Source organism: Eumetopias jubatus, unplaced genomic scaffold (assembly GCF_037043125.1).
Source record: "Eumetopias jubatus isolate StellerSeaLion01/CBP00866 unplaced genomic scaffold, mEumJub1_p1.0 scaffold_307, whole genome shotgun sequence".
In the NCBI taxonomy this organism is placed as follows: domain Eukaryota; kingdom Metazoa; phylum Chordata; class Mammalia; order Carnivora; family Otariidae; genus Eumetopias; species Eumetopias jubatus.
This window is the reverse complement of record NW_028275113.1, coordinates 37,555-48,387: the sequence shown is the minus strand read 5'-3', so window position 1 is coordinate 48,387 and position 10,833 is coordinate 37,555. Positions and strand designations below refer to the sequence as shown.

Below are 10,833 nucleotides of genomic sequence, written 5' to 3'. Positions count from 1 at the left end.
GGCGTGGTGGCTTGCAGGTGGAAGGGCCGGCTGGCGTCCGTTTGCCCGTGCAGCCGGCACCCGCAGCGGGCCCGGGACCCGCGGGGCGGTGCGCGCGTGGCGAGGGGCCGGGGGCCAGGGCGTGTTTGGAGGAAGCCTTGCTGGGTAAGGCGGGGGGGGGGGCTGTGGCGGCAAAGGGAGGGGAAGGGAGGCCGAAGGGGCAAGAAAAGACCAAGAAAAAAAGCCTACAGCACCCGGTATTCCCAGGCGGTCTCCCATCCAAGTACTAACCAGGCCCGACCCTGCTTAGCTTCCGAGATCAGACGAGATCGGGCGCGTTCAGGGTGGTATGGCCGTAGACGTGAGCTGCTGCCACTAGGCGCCCTAAGAGCCTGCTCTGTGCCTCCCGACCCGCGCCCTGCCGCTCTTCGCTCCTCACTCCCCACCCGCCCCCCCTCCTGCCCTGGGCCTTGCACCTGCCTGCCCGCCTGCCTGCCTTCCAACCGGCCCAGGGGACGGGGGCGCCTGCAGCGCCCCCCTGTCGCGAAAGTCCAGGCACTCTCCCGCACGGGGACTCTCCAGTCCCGGCAGCCGCCGCCGCCACCGCCGCCTGGCTCCCGAGATGGCAAAGGGGAGCGTCGGGGCGCCGGGAGCGCGGCCCGCGCGGTGTTCTCCGCGCCCACCCACCCACCGTCCCCCACCCTCCGCCCGAGGGCAAGCGAGGGCCGCCACCAGGCCTTCCCGCCTCTCCACCCCGCCTTGCTCAAAGCCAGCGCCAGCCACCGGCGCCCGCCAGGGACCCTCCTCAGCAGCCCAACCCCATCGCCCTTCCTCCGCCACCCTTCCCTCGCCCACCCACCGACGCCAGGACCCGACTGAGAGACTCGAGAGCACGGCTGGCACAGACGAACGCACACACACTCGGGGAAAGACAGAGACCCAGAGAGAGGGAGATGTAGATAGAGAGGAAGAGACACACAGGGGGAGACACAGACAGAGCATCCAACACACAGACCCACTCGGACCGCACGACAGACGCACGCAGACCCTGACCTGGATGTGCACAGAGACTCAGACTCAGGTGCCCCCGACAGAAACAGACACACAGCCCACACACACCGCACAGCACACAGCACAGCACAGCACAGCACAGCACAGGACAGCACAGAACACCACACCACAGCACACCACACACACACACACACACACACACACACGGAGGAGGCTGTGTTGGCGAGGAAGCTGGCCCCGGGGAGGGTGGTCGTCCTTGGGCATGGTTTGGGCGCCCAGGAGCTCCTCGGGGCCCGAGGACTTGCAGCCCAGTCTCCAGGAAACCCGCTCTGCCCCCATTCCTGCCCGGGACCCTCTGTGGCCCTGGGCGCGTACGGGCCATTCTCCTATGCTCTCGTCCTTGACTTGGGGGGCCGCTTTTGCTCGTCGGGCGCCGCGCGCCGCCGTCCCGCCGTGTCGATGAGCGAACGAGCCTCGCTCTTCGCTTCGCCGTTGCGGGAGACTGAGCACGGAGTCGGGTGTCAACGGGTGGTCCCGGGTGCCAACGGGTGAGGGTCCGGGCGATCGGCCAACTTGTACCATGCCCACACGGAGCGGGGACCCCCGGCCCGGGGGCAAAGGGACGGTGATCCGCCGGGAGGGGGGGAATGCCCGCCCGGGTGGAAGCGCAGCCCAGGGCTGCTGGGGAGAAGGTGGAGGCGTGCCCAGGCAGAAGATGGGGCCGGTTGCCCGGTGTGCCTGGGCACTCGGGGCGGCCCAGGGGAATGGCCAGTGACTCGGTGGATGAGGGCCCGAGGCGCGGGAACTCGGAAGGGCACGCCTGCCTGCCGGGCCGGGGTGCCGTCCCATACGCGCTCCCACCCCCACCCCCTCCCCACCCCGCCCCCTACGCCCACCCTCTCCCCCACACCCCTCCCCCACACCCGGCCCCACCCCCACCGCGCCCCAAGCCCGCCGCGGTCCTCGCCGCCCTCCCCCTTTACCTCCCTCCGAACCCGCCGCCTCCCCCCGACCCACCCGCCCCCGCCGCCCCCCAGCCCGCCCTTGTTCAAGTGGGCGTGGGCGTGGTGGCTTGCAGGTGGAAGGGCCGGCTGGCGGCCGTTTGCCCGTGCAGCCGGCACCCGCAGCGGGCCCGGGACCCGCGGGGCGGTGCGCGCGTGGCGAGGGGCCGGGGGCCAGGGCGTGTTTGGAGGAAGCCTTGCTGGGTAAGGCGGGGGGGGGGGGGCTGTGGCGGCAAAGGGAGGGGAAGGGAGGCCGAAGGGGCAAGAAAAGACCAAGAAAAAAAGCCTACAGCACCCGGTATTCCCAGGCGGTCTCCCATCCAAGTACTAACCAGGCCCGACCCTGCTTAGCTTCCGAGATCAGACGAGATCGGGCGCGTTCAGGGTGGTATGGCCGTAGACGTGAGCTGCTGCCACTAGGCGCCCTAAGAGCCTGCTCTGTGCCTCCCGACCCGCGCCCTGCCGCTCTTCGCTCCTCACTCCCCACCCGCCCCCCCTCCTGCCCTGGGCCTTGCACCTGCCTGCCCGCCTGCCTGCCTTCCAACCGGCCCAGGGGACGGGGGCGCCTGCAGCGCCCCCCTGTCGCGAAAGTCCAGGCACTCTCCCGCACGGGGACTCTCCAGTCCCGGCAGCCGCCGCCGCCACCGCCGCCTGGCTCCCGAGATGGCAAAGGGGAGCTTCGGGGCGCCGGGAGCGCGGCCCGCGCGGTGTTCTCCGCGCCCACCCACCCACCGTCCCCCACCCTCCGCCCGAGGGCAAGCGAGGGCCGCCACCAGGCCTTCCCGCCTCTCCACCCCGCCTTGCTCAAAGCCAGCGCCAGCCACCGGCGCCCGCCAGGGACCCTCCTCAGCAGCCCAACCCCATCGCCCTTCCTCCGCCACCCTTCCCTCGCCCACCCACCGACGCCAGGACCCGACTGAGAGACTCGAGAGCACGGCTGGCACAGACGAACGCACAGACACTCGGGGAAAGACAGAGACCCAGAGAGAGGGAGATGTAGATAGAGAGGAAGAGACACACAGGGGGAGACACAGACAGAGCATCCAACACACAGACCCGCTCGGACCGCACGACAGACGCACGCAGACCCTGACCTGGATGTGCACAGGGACTCAGACTCAGGTGCCCCCGACAGAAACAGACACACAGCCCACACACACCGCACAGCACACAGCACAGCACAGCACAGCACAGCACAGGACAGCACAGAACACCACACCACAGCACACCACACACACACACACATACACACAGACACACACACACACACACACACACACACACACACGGAGGAGGCTGTGTTGGCGAGGAAGCTGGCCCCGGGGAGGGTGGTCGTCCTTGGGCGTGGTTTGGGCGCCCAGGAGCTCCTCGGGGCCCGAGGACTTGCAGCCCAGTCTCCAGGAAACCCGCTCTGCTCCCATTCCTGCCCGGGACCCTCTGTGGCCCTGGGCGCGTACGGGCCATTCTCCTATGCTCTCGTCCTTGACTTGGGGGGCCGCTTTTGCTCGTCGGGCGCCGCGCGCCGCCGTCCCGCCGTGTCGATGAGCGAGCGAGCCTCGCTCTTCGCTTCGCCGTTGCGGGGAGACTGAGCACGGACTCGGGTGTCAACGGGTGGTCCCGGGTGCCAACGGGTGAGGGCCCGGGCGGTCGGCCATCTTGTATCATGCCCACACGGAGCGGGGACCCCCGGCCCGGGGGCAAAGGGACGGTGATCCGCCGGGAGGGGGGGAATGCCCGCCCGGGTGGAAGCGCAGCCCAGGGCTGCTGGGGAGAAGGTGGAGGCGTGCCCAGGCAGAAGATGGGGCCGGTTGCCCGGTGTGCCTGGGCACTCGGGGCGGCCCAGGGGAATGGCCAGTGACTCGGTGGATGAGGGCCCGAGGCGCGGGACCTCGGAAGGGCACGCCTGCCTGCCGGGCCGGGGTGCCGTCCCATACGCGCTCCCACCCCCACCCCCACCCCCACCCCGCCCCCTACGCCTACCCCCTCCCCCACACCCCTCCCCCACCCCCGGCCCCACCCCCACCGCGCCCCCTACGCCCACCCCCTCCCCCACACCCCTCCCCCACCCCCACCCCCACCCCCACCCCGCCCCCTACGCCCACCCTCTCCCCCACACCCCTCCCCCACACCCGGCCCCACCCCCACCGCGCCCCAAGCCCGCCGCGGTCCTCGCCGCCCTCCCCCTTTACCTCCCTCCGAACCCGCCGCCTCCCCCCGACCCACCCGCCCCCGCCGCCCCCCAGCCCGCCCTTGTTCAAGTGGGCGTGGGCGTGGTGGCTTGCAGGTGGAAGGGCCGGCTGGCGGCCGTTTGCCCGTGCAGCCGGCACCCGCAGCGGGCCCGGGACCCGCGGGGCGGTGCGCGCGTGGCGAGGGGCCGGGGGCCAGGGGGTGTTTGGAGGAAGCCTTGCTGGGTAAGGCGGGGGGGGGGGCTGTGGCGGCAAAGGGAGGGGAAGGAGGCCGAAGGGGCAAGAAAAGACCAAGAAAAAAAGCCTACAGCACCCGGTATTCCCAGGCGGTCTCCCATCCAAGTACTAACCAGGCCCGACCCTGCTTAGCTTCCGAGATCAGACGAGATCGGGCGCGTTCAGGGTGGTATGGCCGTAGACGTGAGCTGCTGCCACTAGGCGCCCTAAGAGCCTGCTCTGTGCCTCCCGACCCGCGCCCTGCCGCTCTTCGCTCCTCACTCCCCACCCGCCCCCCCTCCTGCCCTGGGCCTTGCACCTGCCTGCCCGCCTGCCTGCCTTCCAACCGGCCCAGGGGACGGGGGCGCCTGCAGCGCCCCCCTGTCGCGAAAGTCCAGGCACTCTCCCGCACGGGGACTCTCCAGTCCCGGCAGCCGCCGCCGCCACCGCCGCCTGGCTCCCGAGATGGCAAAGGGGAGCGTCGGGGCGCCGGGAGCGCGGCCCGCGCGGTGTTCTCCGCGCCCACCCACCCACCGTCCCCCACCCTCCGCCCGAGGGCAAGCGAGGGCCGCCACCAGGCCTTCCCGCCTCTCCACCCCGCCTTGCTCAAAGCCAGCGCCAGCCACCGGCGCCCGCCAGGGACCCTCCTCAGCAGCCCAACCCCATCGCCCTTCCTCCGCCACCCTTCCCTCGCCCACCCACCGACGCCAGGACCCGACTGAGAGACTCGAGAGCACGGCTGGCACAGACGAACGCACAGACACTCGGGGAAAGACAGAGACCCAGAGAGAGGGAGATGTAGATAGAGAGGAAGAGACACACAGGGGGAGACACAGACAGAGCATCCAACACACAGACCCGCTCGGACCGCACGACAGACGCACGCAGACCCTGACCTGGATGTGCACAGGGACTCAGACTCAGGTGCCCCCGACAGAAACAGACACACAGCCCACACACACCGCACAGCACACAGCACAGCACAGCACAGCACAGCACAGGACAGCACAGAACACCACACCACAGCACACCACACACACACACACACACACACAGACACACACACACACACACACACACGGAGGAGGCTGTGTTGGCGAGGAAGCTGGCCCCGGGGAGGGTGGTCGTCCTTGGGCGTGGTTTGGGCGCCCAGGAGCTCCTCGGGGCCCGAGGACTTGCAGCCCAGTCTCCAGGAAACCCGCTCTGCTCCCATTCCTGCCCGGGACCCTCTGTGGCCCTGGGCGCGTACGGGCCATTCTCCTATGCTCTCGTCCTTGACTTGGGGGGCCGCTTTTGCTCGTCGGGCGCCGCGCGCCGCCGTCCCGCCGTGTCGATGAGCGAACGAGCCTCGCTCTTCGCTTCGCCGTTGCGGGGAGACTGAGCACGGACTCGGGTGTCAACGGGTGGTCCCGGGTGCCAACGGGTGAGGGCCCGGGCGGTCGGCCATCTTGTATCATGCCCACACGGAGCGGGGACCCCCGGCCCGGGGGCAAAGGGACGGTGATCCGCCGGGAGGGGGGGAATGCCCGCCCGGGTGGAAGCGCAGCCCAGGGCGGCTGGGGAGAAGGTGGAGGCGTGCCCAGGCAGAAGATGGGGCCGGTTGCCCGGTGTGTCTGGGCACTCGGGGCGGCCCAGGGGAATGGCCAGTGACTCGGTGGATGAGGGCCCGAGGCGCGGGACCTCGGAAGGGCACGCCTGCCTGCCGGGCAGGGGTGCCGTCCCATACGCGCTCCCACCCCCACCCCCACCCCGCCCCCTACGCCCACCCCCTCCCCCACACCCCTCCCCCACCCCCGGCCCCACCCCCACCGCGCCCCAAGCCCGCCGCGGTCCTCGCCGCCCTCCCCCTTTACCTCCCTCCGAACCCGCCGCCTCCCCCCGACCCACCCGCCCCCGCCGCCCCCCAGCCCGCCCTTGTTCAAGTGGGCGTGGGCGTGGTGGCTTGCAGGTGGAAGGGCCGGCTGGCGGCCGTTTGCCCGTGCAGCCGGCACCCGCAGCGGGCCCGGGACCCGCGGGGCGGTGCGCGCGTGGCGAGGGGCCGGGGGCCAGGGCGTGTTTGGAGGAAGCCTTGCTGGGTAAGGCGGGGGGGGGGGGCTGTGGCGGCAAAGGGAGGGGAAGGGAGGCCGAAGGGGCAAGAAAAGACCAAGAAAAAAAGCCTACAGCACCCGGTATTCCCAGGCGGTCTCCCATCCAAGTACTAACCAGGCCCGACCCTGCTTAGCTTCCGAGATCAGACGAGATCGGGCGCGTTCAGGGTGGTATGGCCGTAGACGTGAGCTGCTGCCACTAGGCGCCCTAAGAGCCTGCTCTGTGCCTCCCGACCCGCGCCCTGCCGCTCTTCGCTCCTCACTCCCCACCCGCCCCCCCTCCTGCCCTGGGCCTTGCACCTGCCTGCCCGCCTGCCTGCCTTCCAACCGGCCCAGGGGACGGGGGCGCCTGCAGCGCCCCCCTGTCGCGAAAGTCCAGGCACTCTCCCGCACGGGGACTCTCCAGTCCCGGCAGCCGCCGCCGCCACCGCCGCCTGGCTCCCGAGATGGCAAAGGGGAGCGTCGGGGCGCCGGGAGCGCGGCCCGCGCGGTGTTCTCCGCGCCCACCCACCCACCGTCCCCCACCCTCCGCCCGAGGGCAAGCGAGGGCCGCCACCAGGCCTTCCCGCCTCTCCACCCCGCCTTGCTCAAAGCCAGCGCCAGCCACCGGCGCCCGCCAGGGACCCTCCTCAGCAGCCCAACCCCATCGCCCTTCCTCCGCCACCCTTCCCTCGCCCACCCACCGACGCCAGGACCCGACTGAGAGACTCGAGAGCACGGCTGGCACAGACGAACGCACACACACTCGGGGAAAGACAGAGACCCAGAGAGAGGGAGATGTAGATAGAGAGGAAGAGACACACAGGGGGAGACACAGACAGAGCATCCAACACACAGACCCACTCGGACCGCACGACAGACGCACGCAGACCCTGACCTGGATGTGCACAGAGACTCAGACTCAGGTGCCCCCGACAGAAACAGACACACAGCCCACACACACCGCACAGCACACAGCACAGCACAGCACAGCACAGCACAGGACAGCACAGAACACCACACCACAGCACACCACACACACACACACACACACACACACACACACACACACACACACACACACGGAGGAGGCTGTGTTGGCGAGGAAGCTGGCCCCGGGGAGGGTGGTCGTCCTTGGGCATGGTTTGGGCGCCCAGGAGCTCCTCGGTGCCCGAGGACTTGCAGCCCAGTCTCCAGGAAACCCGCTCTGCCCCCATTCCTGCCCGGGACCCTCTGTGGCCCTGGGCGCGTACGGGCCATTCTCCTATGCTCTCGTCCTTGACTTGGGGGGCCGCTTTTGCTCGTCGGGCGCCGCGCGCCGCCGTCCCGCCGTGTCGATGAGCGAACGAGCCTCGCTCTTCGCTTCGCCGTTGCGGGAGACTGAGCACGGAGTCGGGTGTCAACGGGTGGTCCCGGGTGCCAACGGGTGAGGGCCCGGGCGATCGGCCAACTTGTACCATGCCCACACGGAGCGGGGACCCCCGGCCCGGGGGCAAAGGGACGGTGATCCGCCGGGAGGGGGGGAATGCCCGCCCGGGTGGAAGCGCAGCCCAGGGCTGCTGGGGAGAAGGTGGAGGCGTGCCCAGGCAGAAGATGGGGCCGGTTGCCCGGTGTGCCTGGGCACTCGGGGCGGCCCAGGGGAATGGCCAGTGACTCGGTGGATGAGGGCCCGAGGCGCGGGACCTCGGAAGGGCACGCCTGCCTGCCGGGCCGGGGTGCCGTCCCATACGCGCTCCCACCCCCACCCCCTCCCCCACCCCGCCCCCTACGCCCACCCTCTCCCCCACACCCCTCCCCCACACCCGGCCCCACCCCCACCGCGCCCCAAGCCCGCCGCGGTCCTCGCCGCCCTCCCCCTTTACCTCCCTCCGAACCCGCCGCCTCCCCCCGACCCACCCGCCCCCGCCGCCCCCCAGCCCGCCCTTGTTCAAGTGGGCGTGGGCGTGGTGGCTTGCAGGTGGAAGGGCCGGCTGGCGGCCGTTTGCCCGTGCAGCCGGCACCCGCAGCGGGCCCGGGACCCGCGGGGCGGTGCGCGCGTGGCGAGGGGCCGGGGGCCAGGGCGTGTTTGGAGGAAGCCTTGCTGGGTAAGGCGGGGGGGGGGGCTGTGGCGGCAAAGGGAGGGGAAGGGAGGCCGAAGGGGCAAGAAAAGACCAAGAAAAAAAGCCTACAGCACCCGGTATTCCCAGGCGGTCTCCCATCCAAGTACTAACCAGGCCCGACCCTGCTTAGCTTCCGAGATCAGACGAGATCGGGCGCGTTCAGGGTGGTATGGCCGTAGACGTGAGCTGCTGCCACTAGGCGCCCTAAGAGCCTGCTCTGTGCCTCCCGACCCGCGCCCTGCCGCTCTTCGCTCCTCACTCCCCACCCGCCCCCCCTCCTGCCCTGGGCCTTGCACCTGCCTGCCCGCCTGCCTGCCTTCCAACCGGCCCAGGGGACGGGGGCGCCTGCAGCGCCCCCCTGTCGCGAAAGTCCAGGCACTCTCCCGCACGGGGACTCTCCAGTCCCGGCAGCCGCCGCCGCCACCGCCGCCTGGCTCCCGAGATGGCAAAGGGGAGCGTCGGGGCGCCGGGAGCGCGGCCCGCGCGGTGTTCTCCGCGCCCACCCACCCACCGTCCCCCACCCTCCGCCCGAGGGCAAGCGAGGGCCGCCACCAGGCCTTCCCGCCTCTCCACCCCGCCTTGCTCAAAGCCAGCGCCAGCCACCGGCGCCCGCCAGGGACCCTCCTCAGCAGCCCAACCCCATCGCCCTTCCTCCGCCACCCTTCCCTCGCCCACCCACCGACGCCAGGACCCGACTGAGAGACTCGAGAGCACGGCTGGCACAGACGAACGCACACACACTCGGGGAAAGACAGAGACCCAGAGAGAGGGAGATGTAGATAGAGAGGAAGAGACACACAGGGGGAGACACAGACAGAGCATCCAACACACAGACCCACTCGGACCGCACGACAGACGCACGCAGACCCTGACCTGGATGTGCACAGAGACTCAGACTCAGGTGCCCCCGACAGAAACAGACACACAGCCCACACACACCGCACAGCACACAGCACAGCACAGCACAGCACAGCACAGGACAGCACAGAACACCACACCACAGCACACCACACACACACACACACACACACACACACACACACACACACACACACACACGGAGGAGGCTGTGTTGGCGAGGAAGCTGGCCCCGGGGAGGGTGGTCGTCCTTGGGCATGGTTTGGGCGCCCAGGAGCTCCTCGGGGCCCGAGGACTTGCAGCCCAGTCTCCAGGAAACCCGCTCTGCCCCCATTCCTGCCCGGGACCCTCTGTGGCCCTGGGCGCGTACGGGCCATTCTCCTATGCTCTCGTCCTTGACTTGGGGGGCCGCTTTTGCTCGTCGGGCGCCGCGCGCCGCCGTCCCGCCGTGTCGATGAGCGAACGAGCCTCGCTCTTCGCTTCGCCGTTGCGGGAGACTGAGCACGGAGTCGGGTGTCAACGGGTGGTCCCGGGTGCCAACGGGTGAGGGCCCGGGCGATCGGCCAACTTGTACCATGCCCACACGGAGCGGGGACCCCCGGCCCGGGGGCAAAGGGACGGTGATCCGCCGGGAGGGGGGGAATGCCCGCCCGGGTGGAAGCGCAGCCCAGGGCTGCTGGGGAGAAGGTGGAGGCGTGCCCAGGCAGAAGATGGGGCCGGTTGCCCGGTGTGCCTGGGCACTCGGGGCGGCCCAGGGGAATGGCCAGTGACTCGGTGGATGAGGGCCCGAGGCGCGGGACCTCGGAAGGGCACGCCTGCCTGCCGGGCCGGGGTGCCGTCCCATACGCGCTCCCACCCCCACCCCCTCCCCCACCCCGCCCCCTACGCCCACCCTCTCCCCCACACCCCTCCCCCACCCCCGGCCCCACCCCCACCGCGCCCCAAGCCCGCCGCGGTCCTCGCCGCCCTCCCCCTTTACCTCCCTCCGAACCCGCCGCCTCCCCCCGACCCACCCGCCCCCGCCGCCCCCCAGCCCGCCCTTGTTCAAGTGGGCGTGGGCGTGGTGGCTTGCAGGTGGAAGGGCCGGCTGGCGGCCGTTTGCCCGTGCAGCCGGCACCCGCAGCGGGCCCGGGACCCGCGGGGCGGTGCGCGCGTGGCGAGGGGCCGGGGGCCAGGGGGTGTTTGGAGGAAGCCTTGCTGGGTAAGGCGGGGGGGGGGGGCTGTGGCGGCAAAGGGAGGGGAAGGAGGCCGAAGGGGCAAGAAAAGACCAAGAAAAAAAGCCTACAGCACCCGGTATTCCCAGGCGGTCTCCCATCCAAGTACTAACCAGGCCCGACCCTGCTTAGCTTCCGAGATCAGACGAGATCGGGCGCGTTCAGGGTGGTATGGCCGTAGACGTGAGCTGCTGCCACTAGGC

General features: G+C 70.6%; 6 non-coding genes across 6 annotated transcripts; all 6 read right to left on the bottom strand.

Annotated features, from left to right (window-relative positions):
• Positions 1-221: 221 nt before the first annotated feature.
• On the bottom strand, positions 222-340 carry LOC148161280 (5S ribosomal RNA). Its single transcript, XR_015767709.1, has one exon. It is a non-coding gene; the product is annotated as a 5S ribosomal RNA (ribosomal RNA).
• Positions 341-2,274: 1,934 nt separating this feature from the next.
• LOC148161279 (5S ribosomal RNA) lies at positions 2,275-2,393 on the bottom strand. The gene has a single exon (XR_015767708.1). It is a non-coding gene; the product is annotated as a 5S ribosomal RNA (ribosomal RNA).
• A 2,085-nt stretch (positions 2,394-4,478) lies between these two features.
• On the bottom strand, positions 4,479-4,597 carry LOC148161278 (5S ribosomal RNA). Its single transcript, XR_015767707.1, has one exon. It is a non-coding gene; the product is annotated as a 5S ribosomal RNA (ribosomal RNA).
• Positions 4,598-6,546: 1,949 nt separating this feature from the next.
• On the bottom strand, positions 6,547-6,665 carry LOC148161277 (5S ribosomal RNA). The gene has a single exon (XR_015767706.1). It is a non-coding gene; the product is annotated as a 5S ribosomal RNA (ribosomal RNA).
• Positions 6,666-8,620: 1,955 nt separating this feature from the next.
• Positions 8,621-8,739, bottom strand: LOC148161276 (5S ribosomal RNA). The gene has a single exon (XR_015767705.1). It is a non-coding gene; the product is annotated as a 5S ribosomal RNA (ribosomal RNA).
• Positions 8,740-10,694: 1,955 nt separating this feature from the next.
• On the bottom strand, positions 10,695-10,813 carry LOC148161275 (5S ribosomal RNA). The gene has a single exon (XR_015767704.1). It is a non-coding gene; the product is annotated as a 5S ribosomal RNA (ribosomal RNA).
• Positions 10,814-10,833: the final 20 nt, after the last annotated feature.